The sequence below is a fragment of the Lissotriton vulgaris genome, chromosome 2_1, assembly GCF_964263255.1.
Source record: "Lissotriton vulgaris chromosome 2_1, aLisVul1.2, whole genome shotgun sequence".
NCBI lineage: Eukaryota > Metazoa > Chordata > Amphibia > Caudata > Salamandridae > Lissotriton > Lissotriton vulgaris.
In genome coordinates this window covers 770,214,839-770,228,284 of record NC_141687.1, presented here as the reverse complement: position 1 = coordinate 770,228,284, position 13,446 = coordinate 770,214,839, and the positions used below count along the sequence as shown (strand labels likewise).

General features: G+C 45.0%; 1 protein-coding gene across 1 annotated transcript in view; it reads right to left on the bottom strand.

Annotated features, from left to right (window-relative positions):
- Positions 1-1,325: 1,325 nt before the first annotated feature.
- The window catches only part of MYO3B (myosin IIIB), a 1,488,954-nt gene continuing 1,476,833 nt past the window's right edge, over positions 1,326-13,446 (bottom strand). The window contains exon 29 of the mRNA XM_086956107.1: positions 1,326-1,856. The gene's annotated coding sequence lies outside the window, so the exon portion shown is untranslated. The remainder of the gene's footprint in view (positions 1,857-13,446) is intronic.

Sequence of the window (13,446 nt, the reverse complement as noted above, 5' to 3'; positions counted from 1 at the left end):
ATTCTGTAGTTAGAGTCTCCACCGCCTCCTTTGATTGGTGGTGGGGACTCTAAAATCTGCAATTTTCTGCTAGGCTTCCCTCTGCCCTTGTGCCCAGACGCAGCAGCAAAGCACTAGTCATCATATGGTTTTCTGTTCCCTTTACACATTCCCTCGCAAGTACTTTTTATTAGTACCTTGTTTACATGATGCTAAGTTCAGGCTTTATTACCCTGCCCTTTTCTTTTTACAACAACTAGCAACGCCCGAAGCATGTTTTTCGGTTTTACATTTTATTAGTGGCCATAAGAATTAGGAAACGATATGGCTCATGACAGTACTCCAATTAATTATGATGCTCTAATGTTTTAGTGGATTGCTTGTTATGTTGTCAGTATTTATCCTTCCTGCAACGATGAAATTATATGGACATGTGTATCAAAGTGGCTTATACGTTTTACTGGATTGTTTTCCATATTGAATGATTTTTTTTGTTTTTTATGTGTGCTTGCATGGCCTATTCGCCGAAAAAATAATTTTGATTGATACCGTTGATGTAAACCACAAAGCACAGAGGTCCATCAAAGTGTAGGAGTAGATTTAAATGTGAGTAGATCTACACATGTACATTCTTCTTTTGTGAATTGGGTCCATTTTGCAGTCCTGCTTAAAGTGGTGCGTAAGTAAAAATGAAAGAAATGTTATGCAATCAGAAGATAGATCACCAGAATTCAGATTGCCACAGTTTACTACCTTTCCCCCTGAGCCTGTTTAATGTTTTAATACTGTGATAATACTGCAGTAACAGGCCACGGTGTCCGTTGGCCAGATGAAAGCCCGTTCTGCTAAAAACATAGCATAGGAAAGACAGACTGGAGGAACGTTCAACTCTTCTTCTATTTTGCAGCAATATTGTTGATTTGGATATTTGAAGTGATTCTTTTCTATCCATGTAGTCAATGAGTACAATTGTAGGGTTCAATATTGTGAAGTGCTAGGTGATAAACATTCGGATATGAGGCATATAAGCAGAAAATATCAGCTAAAAAATATCATGTTTATATGATTACAGCATATATGCAGAGTCATCTTGGTCTCTGATGGAAGCATTGAGGATAAAAAATCCCAAATGAGAAGGAGTGTAATGATGATTTCAAACAATAAACGCATAGACCAAGGCAAACATTCTGAATACTTGCTTCACTGGCGTGTAAGAGTGGATTGAGATTGTGATAGATGGGTGTTCTGTTATCTTTCTAGCACACAATGCTTTGAATGAGTCCGAAGTTGATTATTGTCAATTTTATTCACAAATTAACACAGACTTTAACTATACAGCCATTTTTGTGATTAAAATATTTTATTAAGGCATACTTTACATAATCACACATTTACATGAAATAGACCTTCAGGGTCATTGCTGATGTTATGGACAGCATAAATATGAAATGTAAAAACAAGGCATAATGAGTATATTGCTGCAAAAGGCATCGATATGCCCAACTGTGTAAACACAAGGAACCTGGGTGCAATAGGCTCTTTCATTCTGTGGACAAAATACAATCTGTAGTAATCTTTAAGCAATAGGACAACATCTCATCACTTGACATTTTCCTATAATGGCTGTCATCAAACAATCCGACCAGCAAAATAACAAAACTAGCCTCAATTGCACTGTGAGGGATGTTATTCACAGTACATGCACGGTGCAGTCCAGAGAGGGGGTCTCCTGGTGTGGCAGACAATCTTCGGAGGGCACCAGCTACTGCATCCCCATTGGAGTCAACAGGTACCAAAGTAGGTCATCATCGACTGGGCCAAAATTCTCCTTAGAAGAGGAATAGCAACTTCTTCCATCAGTGACAGCAGCAGCAGACCTGTGCAAAGGAACACAATTTGGTGAGCGTAGAAAGGGAAACTTGCTAACTGTGAGCCCTGGCGAGCAAATTGGCTACACAAAGAGGCCACATTGCCTGTGCTAAATGTTCCAGTACGACTGCATTGTTAAAAATATGCTGCAAAGGCCACATCCCCAAAATGTCATGAGTCTTGGGAAGGTTGTATGACAGGTTACATTATTCAGGTGAGGTATAGATAGTTACATAACACTGTCTCCATCAGATATGATCAAATAGAGCTGTAAATAGATCTGCCTAATGGCTGCTGATGATACATAGCTGTCTGAACACTGCGGGGGATATGTAGGTAATTCACATTTTGAGATTCTCAAATAGCGATTTTTAAGGAATCTCTATTTAAGAATTGCAAAATGGAATGTAGGTAAAAATTCACAATTTTTTTGAGAATCTCAAAAATTCCTTAATTGCGATTAGCAAATTGCGAATCGCAATTAAGGAATGAGTGTCCCATTCATTCCTATGGACCAAGAGGCCCATAGGAAGGAATGGGAATACATTCTCATATTGCGATTTTCTATGAGAAAATCGCAATTCAAGAATAGCAATTCCAAGGGTGCCAGGGTACCCAAAGGACACCTGTTGCACCCCTGGAATGTGCCTGTAAGTACATGTGGCGCACATACATGCCCTATGGCATGCGCCACATGGCAGTTTGAATTAAAAAAAAATCATTTTGAAAGGAAATCGCAAAATACCATATTTTGCGATTCCTTAAGCCCAAATCGCTATTTTAAAGGCACCCCTACATAAGCAATCGCAATTTTTACGATTCCTTATTTTGCTATGTGGCACCTACATACCAAATTGCCGTTTGGGATTCGCAAACGCCGGAATTCCGGCGTTTGCGAAACGCAAACGCCTATCTACATATGCCCCTTCATCTTTATGTCTAGCTATCTGTACCCTAACTATTTCCACACAAAATACACACATAAACCCTCAACAAAATTCCAGCTTCAATTCATGGCGCTACAAATAATGCACCACATAAGATTAAATTAAGTGTTCACTTCACTACATTAGTCCTCCTTGTCTTATCACCAAACCCTCAACAGTAATCCCATGTAACACCGCATGATGTTCTTCTTTTCAGTCACATTTCTACAAATTCAAACCTTACCGTCTCCAAGTGGTCTCTTTTCACTCTACACATTAAATAATTTCTATACCTACCTGAAGCTATTCCATACCAGAACCAGACTTTCTGCTCTCCCTCAATTCCCATTTAGACCTAAGAGCACATGAGCTGTACAACTAGCTCAGCTTATCCAAGGCAACATTAACACCAGACCCAAAAAAATACACTGCCTAATGATAAATATATGTCCAATATCCATAAAACCCCACACTTTCCCTGTCATCAACAACAAACACCCTCTCAGATCCTAACCATAAACACAATCAATTAATTCTCAATTTATCCAAAACAATACTTCCTAACCACGTGCCAATGCCACCATCAGTCTACACTGAAGCCATCACGCCCTACTCCACCCTGGTAAATAACTGCTTGGAAGTGCTCAGATGTGGTTTGGGAGGGTTAGTAGTAAGGCAGGGTTGAGGAGCAGGAGGGTCTGGAGAAATAAGAGGTGAGGCTGAAGTGGAAGGCTGTAGGTTGAATCCAGACGGTGAAGGTGGGTTAAACACAGAAAAGGTGAGTAAAGGTTATTTATTTGAAGGAGGCAGACAAGATGCATATGATGAGGAACCGGAATTGACTTTCGGTTCCTTGAATCATATAATGGTTGTTTGAAAATTAGCGTGATGCATCTAAAATAAATACTAATATACACACGAAAAGCAGTAATTTAGGAATTAACATACACCGCATTGCACGTTTTTGTACTTGCTTGACACGACCGACGCCATTTTGTGGCCTCGCTCGATCCCTACATTAGCAAGCCCTATCCTTGCATTTTACCGAAGCCGTTCCCCTGAGAAATAACCCAACTGTTACAAACTGCTGTCTCTGCTCGTTAGGCCTGTGAAGGATAAAGGTAGAAGGAGGAGATTGGATAAGCACATTCCGAGGGGTGCGGTACGGACTCTCTCGAAGTTAGCAAAAGGGAGTCACCCTCACGACCTTGCTAATATGAGATGAGCTAAACCAAGAGCGCTTTGTCTCCCATATATGGTCTTTCCCTCTGCACCAACATGTACCAACTTGTATTTTTCCATCTTGGGTAACGGTTTCGAAATGTAACAGTATATATGTGATGTTCTGGCAATGCGCCAGCAGTCTTCTTGGCGGACCTCGTGGGGTTAGGTTGCAAGGAGCTCCTCTGGCAGCGTTTGTTTATTATAATAAACGATTGGACCTTCTACACTGCCAACCGACTGATTATTGGTAATGGGTATGTGGCTAGTTGTAAGTATGGCTCTAATTGGGTTGTGATAATAATTTTCGGTACTTCAGTTGGCGACTCCACCGGGGCTCCGCGTTGGGGTCTTCCCTCTGTAATCCGAAAAGAAGCAGGACATTGAAAGGGGCGATTTTGATCGGTGGTTTGAAGAATAGACCAAAGAATTTGGGGTCTGCTCCGCTCTCCCGATCGCGAAAACCCCAGCTGCTAGTGACCCCACGCCGGAGTCCTTCGGGTGTAACCCGAGAACCAGCTACTTTGGCATTAGCGGGAGTTGGCAGTGAAGAACGTACAATCAGACCTGCGTGCACCAGGTGAGTGTCTTGTCTTGACTTGTGTTGAATATCTTTAGAATTTTGGATTTGAGACTTGGCATGTGGTGACCCTCGGTCACGGAGAACTTTGGAAAGGGGGTATGACGGGGCAGCATTGAAACTGCACGTACGGACGCCCCTGTTTTGGTTTGTGAAAGTAACTAGAGATAGAGACCAGAGGCCTTGGTGTGAATTGCGGTTTTTCACCAGGCCGGACTGCTCTCGGGATGCCGGCAGTTGAGATTGTGTAGCACTCGGACAGATCTGGAGCGGCGCTTGAAAAAACGGGCTTAGCCAGAATAGTTCGGGAGGTGAACCATGAATGATGTCGGATGGCCCGTAGATCGATCTGTGGTTTAGAAACCTGTGTGGCTATCTCTAGGCAGTCTAAGGACAAGACTGTTGTATGGAGGCATTTTGAGCTTTGAAGGTTTGGAAAAGGTTCTCCATAGGTGGGAGTCGACGGGCTCCACCTTTTGTTTGCAAATATCTGTGTTTTCGTTTTGTCTTTTATGTTGATGTAAATTGAAGGTTTGTTTTCGCGCTGCGGTTACTTAATTTGTGTAAGAGTGAATTTGAATGAAGACATGGCCATGTGTTTGAGAGTGTAATGATAACGATTCTTGATTCCTTTTCAGCTCAATTTAGGTAGAAAGGGGCAATGCCGTGCTTTAGTAAACTATGCTTTGGCTGTGTTCACCGAGGGAGCACGAGGTTGGATGAAAGCCAGCCAGCCCCTCCGGAGGGAACTCCCAGCCATGATATGTATTGTAAGCACAGGATAGGACCCCTCCTCTTTAATACCTTGTGGCACAAGTATACCAAGGACAATGTAGAACTGCAATGGCCAAAAACCGTGTCTTTTGACGAGAAAAAGATCTAGTACCTGCAAGAACATCTATTTGCTAAACGTAGTAGACAGGCCATGTTTGATACCCTTAATAAAAGGCAGAATGAGGCGAAGCGGAGACGCATCCGGTCTGAAAAACTCCAGAAAATACAGCAAGGGCAGACTGTAACTCAGAAAGCCATTGCTCATGACAAGAATAAGACTGAGAAGAATATTGAGTATGCAGATAGACAGTTTAGGTTGCAAGTAGATAAGAGTTATGTGACGCGGAATGAAGCAGAAGACGAAATAGAGGATTTGTTAGATAAAAGACCTCCCCCACCGTATGCACCGCAACGCATATACCCCGCGGTACCCTCTTCAGATGATGGCTGCGCCACAACCCTCCGCACCGGAGGAACACGTGCCTCTCACCTCTCTGGGGACTAACCGTGCCTCACCTACCTCAGTGAGAGACCTGGCTACCCTCATCCCTGATCCCAGACAACCACCGGGATCGCCCCATGTGGCATTAGCAGCTCCAAGCCCCATATGGACCTCCCAGTCAGCCAGTACAACACCCGGAGATCCGGGGCAAACACCGAAAAGGGAACTGGGAGGCCTGGGCAGTAAGCGCCTATTCACCAGAGCGTCTGTAGGGTACGGCGAAAAAGAAGCAGTAGCAGATCAGGCCGCCCAATGGATGCGGAAGGATATATATACAGTAGCTGATATATGGAGTACTAATAAGGATTTGGAGCCAGTGATGCAGCAACATGCCCTATATCAGATGTCTTGCTACCTCATCGGTGCTTGGGAACTATGTTTCCGGGATGGGAGGGCCCCACAGATACTATATACCATCCGGGACTTGACTCATAAGTTTAATATGGACCCACGGAGGTCTACAAGAATGTCGACACCTTAGTGAAATATCGAGGCAGAATGTTCATAAAAAGCCCCAATTGGACTTCCCAGCATCCCATGCGAGAAGTACACCCTATTTTTCATCCTGAAATTCCTGAAGCACGCGATGGTGCTGACCAAGTAATAAGGGCTCGAGTAGACGCCCGGTTCCAGGAACAATGGGTGTACACCCAGTGGAAACGAAGTGAGGTTCTTGCCCTGAAATCACAACTTCCCGATCCCCGCAAGAACCCTACCGCCTATTACAAGGAACTGACCGAGACTGTGGCCTCGGCCGTGATGACCCTGGCAGATGTCGAGCTATTCTTTGGGTTACTAGTTCCTGTTGATATATGGCGGCAGGTGCAAGACTCCGATCATGGTGAACTAGGGGGGACCTGGGATATTACGAGCATAGGGAGAACGAGAGCAAGGATAAAGTAGAGAAAAAGGCCAAGGATCTTAAAACACGGGTGCTGCTTCAGCAAGTTGTCCGAGGACAAGGAGGAGGGAGAGGAGCCAGAGGGCCCCTGTCCAGGGGGGCGGGAACAGGCAGAGGCGCAGGCGGGGCTCCCACAGTAGGGATAAACCAATGCTCGTATTGTAAACAGGAGGGACACTGGAAAGCGCAGTGTCCGCTATTACTTGCAAAGTCCGAGGACGAGGACGAGGTGGCCCAGATCGGAGTGATATGCACAGAGAGGAAGCATCAGGCAAGTCTGAACGGAATCATTTTGATGGTCACCAAGGCAGACAATATTATCATGATGATTACGCACTTGAGGATCAGGATGGGTATGTCCACCCATAGGACAGCCAGGGACAGAGTAGGGGCCAAGTGTTGATCCCAGTCAATCAACAACGACCCTATGTGAAGGAGGAATTGATGGGGACTTCTGAGAATTTCCTAATTGACACAGGGGCAATGAATAGTTCCGTCGCTCGATCATTGGTTTCAGGGGCGGCTCAGTCCGGGCAGAATAATGTATCCGTGGGATTTTCAGGAGTCCCAGTAGTCAGTCCCATCTCTAAACCACTCCCCTTCACGATCGGTCCCGCTACTGTTGAATCACCTTTCCTGCTAACTTCGCATTGTGGGGAGAATCTGTTGGGCTTAGATATGCTGAAAAGGTTGAACACAAAAATATACTGCTCCCCTGATGGGGTTTATTTGACGATACAACCTCACACTGACTGCATGAAACAATGTTTTGCTAAAAATGAACCTCTCCCCCCTGAGTTTAACGGCATTCCCGCTGCTTTATGGGCAACTGGGGATGCGGACGTGGGTAAGTTAGACATTCCCCCAGTCCATATTATGTTGAAAACTGGCGCAAAATTACCATGCATACCGCAGTATAAGATCTCACCAGCCGGTGAACGGGCTCTGCTTTCAATTATTCAAGATCTCATTGACAAAGAGGTGGTGGAAGAAACAGCTGCAGATATTTGTAATAGCCCGATTCTCCCAATTTTAAAGAAAAGTTCTGATTCTGACACACAGGGACACGGTGATGCTTACCGTTTTGTGATTGACCTGAGAGCTGTTAATAAGATTGTCGTACCGCAGTATCCTGTGGTAACAGACATCACCACTATCCTTACTATGATTCCGCCCACTGCTCAGTATTTTTCGGTCATAGATCTGAAGAATGCTTTCTTCAGTATTCCTATTCATCCCGATAGCAGACAGATCTTCGGATTCTCGTTATCTGGCCGAAGCTTCAGATTCCGTCGGGCACCTCAAGGCTATACTGAAAGTCCGAGTATCTATAGCCAGGCCCTTAAGGCTCTGTTGGACGACCTAGCCTTGCCGAAGGGCAATGTGCTTTTGCAATACGTGGATGACCTGTTGATCGCCTCTGACACGGAAGAAGGTTGCAAAACTGCCACTGTTAAATTATTGCACCATTTGGCAGCGAAGGGGAATAAGGTGTCCTTGTCTAAGTTCCAATACTGTCGACAGGAGGTAACCTACCTAGGTCATCTACTGTCGAAGGAGGGTAGGCGATTGACTCCTGAACGCATTACTACCATCTCTAACATGTCTGTCCCTTGCACTCAGCGCAAAGTTTGTGCTTTTCTTGGCATCACTTCTTACTGTCGCCAATGGGTACCTAATTTTTCTCTTCTCGCTAAGCCTTTGTTGCATCTAACCACCAAATGACGTCCATGAACCCCACCCCTGGACGGATGAATGTCAGCACTCTTTTGACTCTTTAAAAACTGCTCTCTGTTATGCTCCTGACTTGGGTACGCCAGATTAGCGTAAACCTTTGTACTATACGTGCATGAGGTCGACGGTTGCTCGCTTTCAGTGTTAACGCAAGAATTTGGCGGTAGGCAAAGACCCTGCGCTTACTTGTCAGCCACATTGGATAATGTTGCAAGGGCACTTCCTAGCTGCCTGAGGGCCACTGCAGCTGTAGCGGTGGCCATCCGGCAGTCGAAAGGACTCGTTCTAAATTCCAATCTAACAGTGATGGTGCCGCATGCTGTGGACACACTACTAAATAAAACGAAAACACAGCATCTTACGAGCGCACGCCTCACTGGGTTTGAATTGACACTATTTGCTCCGCACATCACGATTACACGATGTGCTACGCTAAATCCAGCTACACTGTTACCACTCCCTTCGAGTGAAACTACCAATGATATACATGATTGCATATTTCGAACCGAAGAAGAAACGAAGGGAAGGGTTGACCTTACCGACATTCCTCTATCTGACCCTCAGGGGGAGTTATATGTGGATGGGTCCTGTTTTAAATTAGGAGATGGAACAACAACAGCTGCTTATGCAATTACGACCTTGAAGACAGTAGTTGAAACATCTCGAGTACCCCACCAGTCAGCCCAAGCTGCTGAACTAGTGACATTATTACGAGCCTGTGAATTGAGTGAAGCACTCGAAGTTAATATCTACACAGACAGCCAATACGCCTTTGGCGTGGCCCATAGTTTTGGGCGGCTGTGGAAGGAACGGGGCTTCCTTACTTCTCATGGTCAGAAAATACAGAATGGCCCCCTGGTATTATGATTGTTGGATGCCCTCACTCTGCCCAAGAAATTAGCCATAATAAAATGCAGCGCACATAAGGCAGTGGTGGATGAAGTAAGGGAAGGGAATGCTTTCGCAGACCAGGTGGCCAAACAGACAGCCCAATCTCCAATGTCAGCTATGTTTGTAATGTCCTCCGCAAGGTGGGTGGAGGAATCTGAATTGTTTGATAACACTATGGAAAGTGTGAGAGAATTACAGAAGGAGGCCACCCCTGCTCAATTAGAAAGATGGGAAAAGGAAGTAGGAAGATTGGACGAGAATAATTGATGGGTCGATGTGACAGAAAAACAGAGATGGTTGTTACCTAATGCATTGGTGCAGGCCGTTGTAACTATGGCCCACGGTCCTGCCCATGTAGGAGCTAAAGGTATTTGTGGCCTGCTAGACCCAGTATGGAATAACCCTAACATACAAAGAACAGCTGTCCGTTTGGTACAGTACTGCATGGTCTGTTTACAACACAATGCGGGGAAGACAGAAAATGTTCTGAGTGGGAACTTTGCACCTCCAACGTTAACCTTTGAAGTGCTCCAGATGGATTATATCCACATGGAGCGTGTCAACAATTTGAAATATGTGTTAGTGGTGGTTTGTGCTTTTAGCAAATGGGTTGAGGCCTACCCCACAAAAGAGAACACTGTCCTGGCCACAGCAAAGGCCCTTCTCAAGGAATTTGTACCACGCTATGGTTTTCCCCGTTTGATCTGGTCGGACAATGGGGGGCATTTCCATGGGGCCCTTGTTAAGCATATTTGGAATGGATTACAGATAAAACAAAAATTCCATGCAGCCCGACATCCCCAGTCAACAGGGCTTGTGGAAAAATACAATGGGATTCTGAAACTAAAGATGGCTAAGATTCAGGAAAGCACGGGGTTGAAATGGCCTGACACCTTGCCCTTGGCCCTCATGTCATTGCGAGTTACCCCTCATTCTCGCTCTGGTCTTTCTCCTTATGAGATAACCTTCGGGCGACCAGCTAATATATGGGGGGTACCCAGACCACGATCCTTTTCTGATATAGAATATCCTATGTTGATCGATTATCTGTATGCCCTGACTAAAGATCTCCGTTCTATTCATCAGCAGGTAGCATCTGTGCTGCAGCCTCTGCCAGAGGGCCCCGGACATCGACTGCAACCTGGCCAGTGGGTGCTGGTCAAGAAGTTCGAACGAGACTCCAGCCTGGCTCCAAGGTGGTCCGATCTTGCTTGCAACCCGGACGGCCGTCAAGGTGGATGGGAGAAAGCATTGAGTACATGTCTCCCATATGAAAAGGCTGTCGCTCCCGCTTCCTTATGATCAGCGACGCTCAGGGGGAATTCTGACCCAGGAGACCGAGAGAGCCACTGAATTCGTACCCTTTTCTGACGCCTGCGAGATAGAACAAAGGCAAGAAGAGGGATTGACGAGATCGGGTGAACCGGTCTCTGCTGAATCTGCAATTGCTCTGAATCCTGTTTTGAATACCCCAGCAAGTGAAAGCTTTAATGAAGGAGAGATACCTTCTGTGCTGTTTTCTGATCAGAAAGCTCTGGGTCATGTGCGATACAACCTGCGGCCAAGAAAGCACCACGGCACCTCAGATCCCACTGTTAGGGGATAAGGAAAGACTCGATTGAATAGACAGGGTTTGCTAGATTGTAGGTCTGAGGTGCTGAGCGAGACACTGGATTGAACTCGTTGAGAGCTGGAACTTTGGTTACTGTGCTCTGTTCAGAAAGAAAGACTAACCCTTGTGAACGGCCAGGTTGTACACCAGGATCCCTTTGACCATGACGCTTTGTTTTCTTGAGATGAACGATAGGAGTCTGCCTGTGAGACTCTGACGGACACAGGGAGAAGAACCCTCTGGCAGGACGGACTGCTAGGCCCGAGTTTAGTTTTGGACTTTTAGCTAGGAATGTACCCTTTTGGTCGTATTATACTTGAAGAAGAACTTCCCATTGCACCACGATACTTGCCATTTTATGAACCAATGTTTTCTACATGGACCACAAGGGTCAAGATAGCTTTCGTGTTGGTTATAACTGTTATATTAGCTATTTTTATGGGCTTATTCATATATCTAGAACATAAATACCCCTTGCAAACTTTTCTGCCTTCTACTGTTGCCCCACCTGAACATTTTATGTTCACCTTAGCGCCCCATAAAGAAAGACATCGCCAGACTTATGCGAAAAATGTATTTATAGAAACGCTCCATCAGACACAAAGTGTTACCAACATCACCGACTGTTGAGTTTGTGGGCTCCTGCCATCTGTTATGCATTAACATGACCTGTTCCTCTCATTACCCTTGTCCTATTTAGGAAGTTGTGAGGCATGGTTTAAAATGTTTTCTGCTATGTACAATCATTATGTAGAAAATCACAAACAATACACCGAGAAAGACGACAATATGATTTTAGCATACATTGAAAAACATCAGGGATTTGACCCAGATTGAAATGGGGGACAGGGATCGTTGGATCCAGAAGCCTGTATGAATCTGTATACGGAGAGTGAGAATAGTACTTGGTTAAAAGATGAACTCTATGATTTTGCTAATTTTAATGATTCGCAGTATTTCCAACACTTTGTGGTCAGAAATGTTACTAGTGAACGCACCATACCCATTCCCATTTTGAATACTTCTTCCGATTTCTGTGTACAGGGGATGGGGCATGTACAGGTTGGTGACAGTGTCTGTAACTATACTTATCGCATGAAAATATTTAGTAGCCTGCCATTGTTAACGCCACCAAATGTGTATTTTGTATGCGGGGAAAATGCTTACACTTGGTTACCCCGAGGTTAGGCAGGACAGTGTTATCTGTCTTTCTTGTACCCACCTGTATACATTACGCCATCAGACTATCATAGAACACACCAACTCCATACAGCTAGAACAGTACCCAATAGGCAACGTAGACAGCTCATAGCAATGGAAGTCGATCAAACTGACACCTCCTTACAACAGTTCACTGACTTTAGTAAGGGATTGGTACCATTCTGGGGACCCACATTCAATAGCAGAGAAATCAGACGGTTGTCCAGAATAGTAGTGAATGTCATTGATATCACTACAGATATCATGACCAATATTACAGTAGAGCTTCAGGCGACGAGGCTCGTTTCGCTCCAAAACCAGATGGTTTTGGACGTTATCTTGGCTGATCGAGGCAGAGCATGCCGGGTGATTGGCAGCTCCTGTTGCGTATATATTCCCGACTCCGCCCCCACTGTTCATTTGGCTATCCAAAAGCTACATCTCATTGCGGCTGTAATGCATACCGAAAATGGGTCCTGGTCAATGTCTGGGTGGTTCTGGGGGCTTCTGACAACGTGGGGTTGGAAATTATTGTTGATACTGGCTGTGGCAGCCGGTGTCATTTTCACCTGTTGCATCCTTGTACAATGTGGCCCGGCTTGTTGCTCCTATTGTGCCACCAGGGTGACGGCCATGTGCGTCCCTGCTCCTGTCCCCACTAAAATTCAGATGCTCCAGCAGGAGATTCATGAACTAATGGCCATTGATGAGGAGGTTTTCCAAGATTAGGATTTCCTTTTTATTAGCTACATCACGCTAAAAGGAGGGTTTGAGGAACCGGAATTGACTTTCGGTTCCTTGAATCATATAATCGTTGTTTGAAAATTAGCGTGATGCATCTAGAATAATTACTAAAAGCACGCAAATACTAATATACACACGAAAAGCAGTAATTTAGGAATTAACATACACTGCATTGCACGTTTTTGTACTTGCTTGACACGACAGACGCCATTTTGTGGCCTCGCTCGATCCCTACATTAGCAAGCCCTATCCTTTTATTTTACCGAAGCCGTTCCCCTGAGAAATAACCCAACTATTACAAACTGCTGTCTTTGCTTGTTAGGCCTGTCAAGGTTATAGGTAGAAGGAGGAGGCTGGATAAGCACATTCCGAGGGGTGCGGTACAGACTCTCTCGGAGTTAGCAAAAGGGAGTCACCCTCACGACCTTGCTAATATGAGATGAGCTAAACCAAGAGCGCTTTGTCTCCCATATATGGTCTTTCCCTCTGCACTAACCTGTACCAACTTCTATT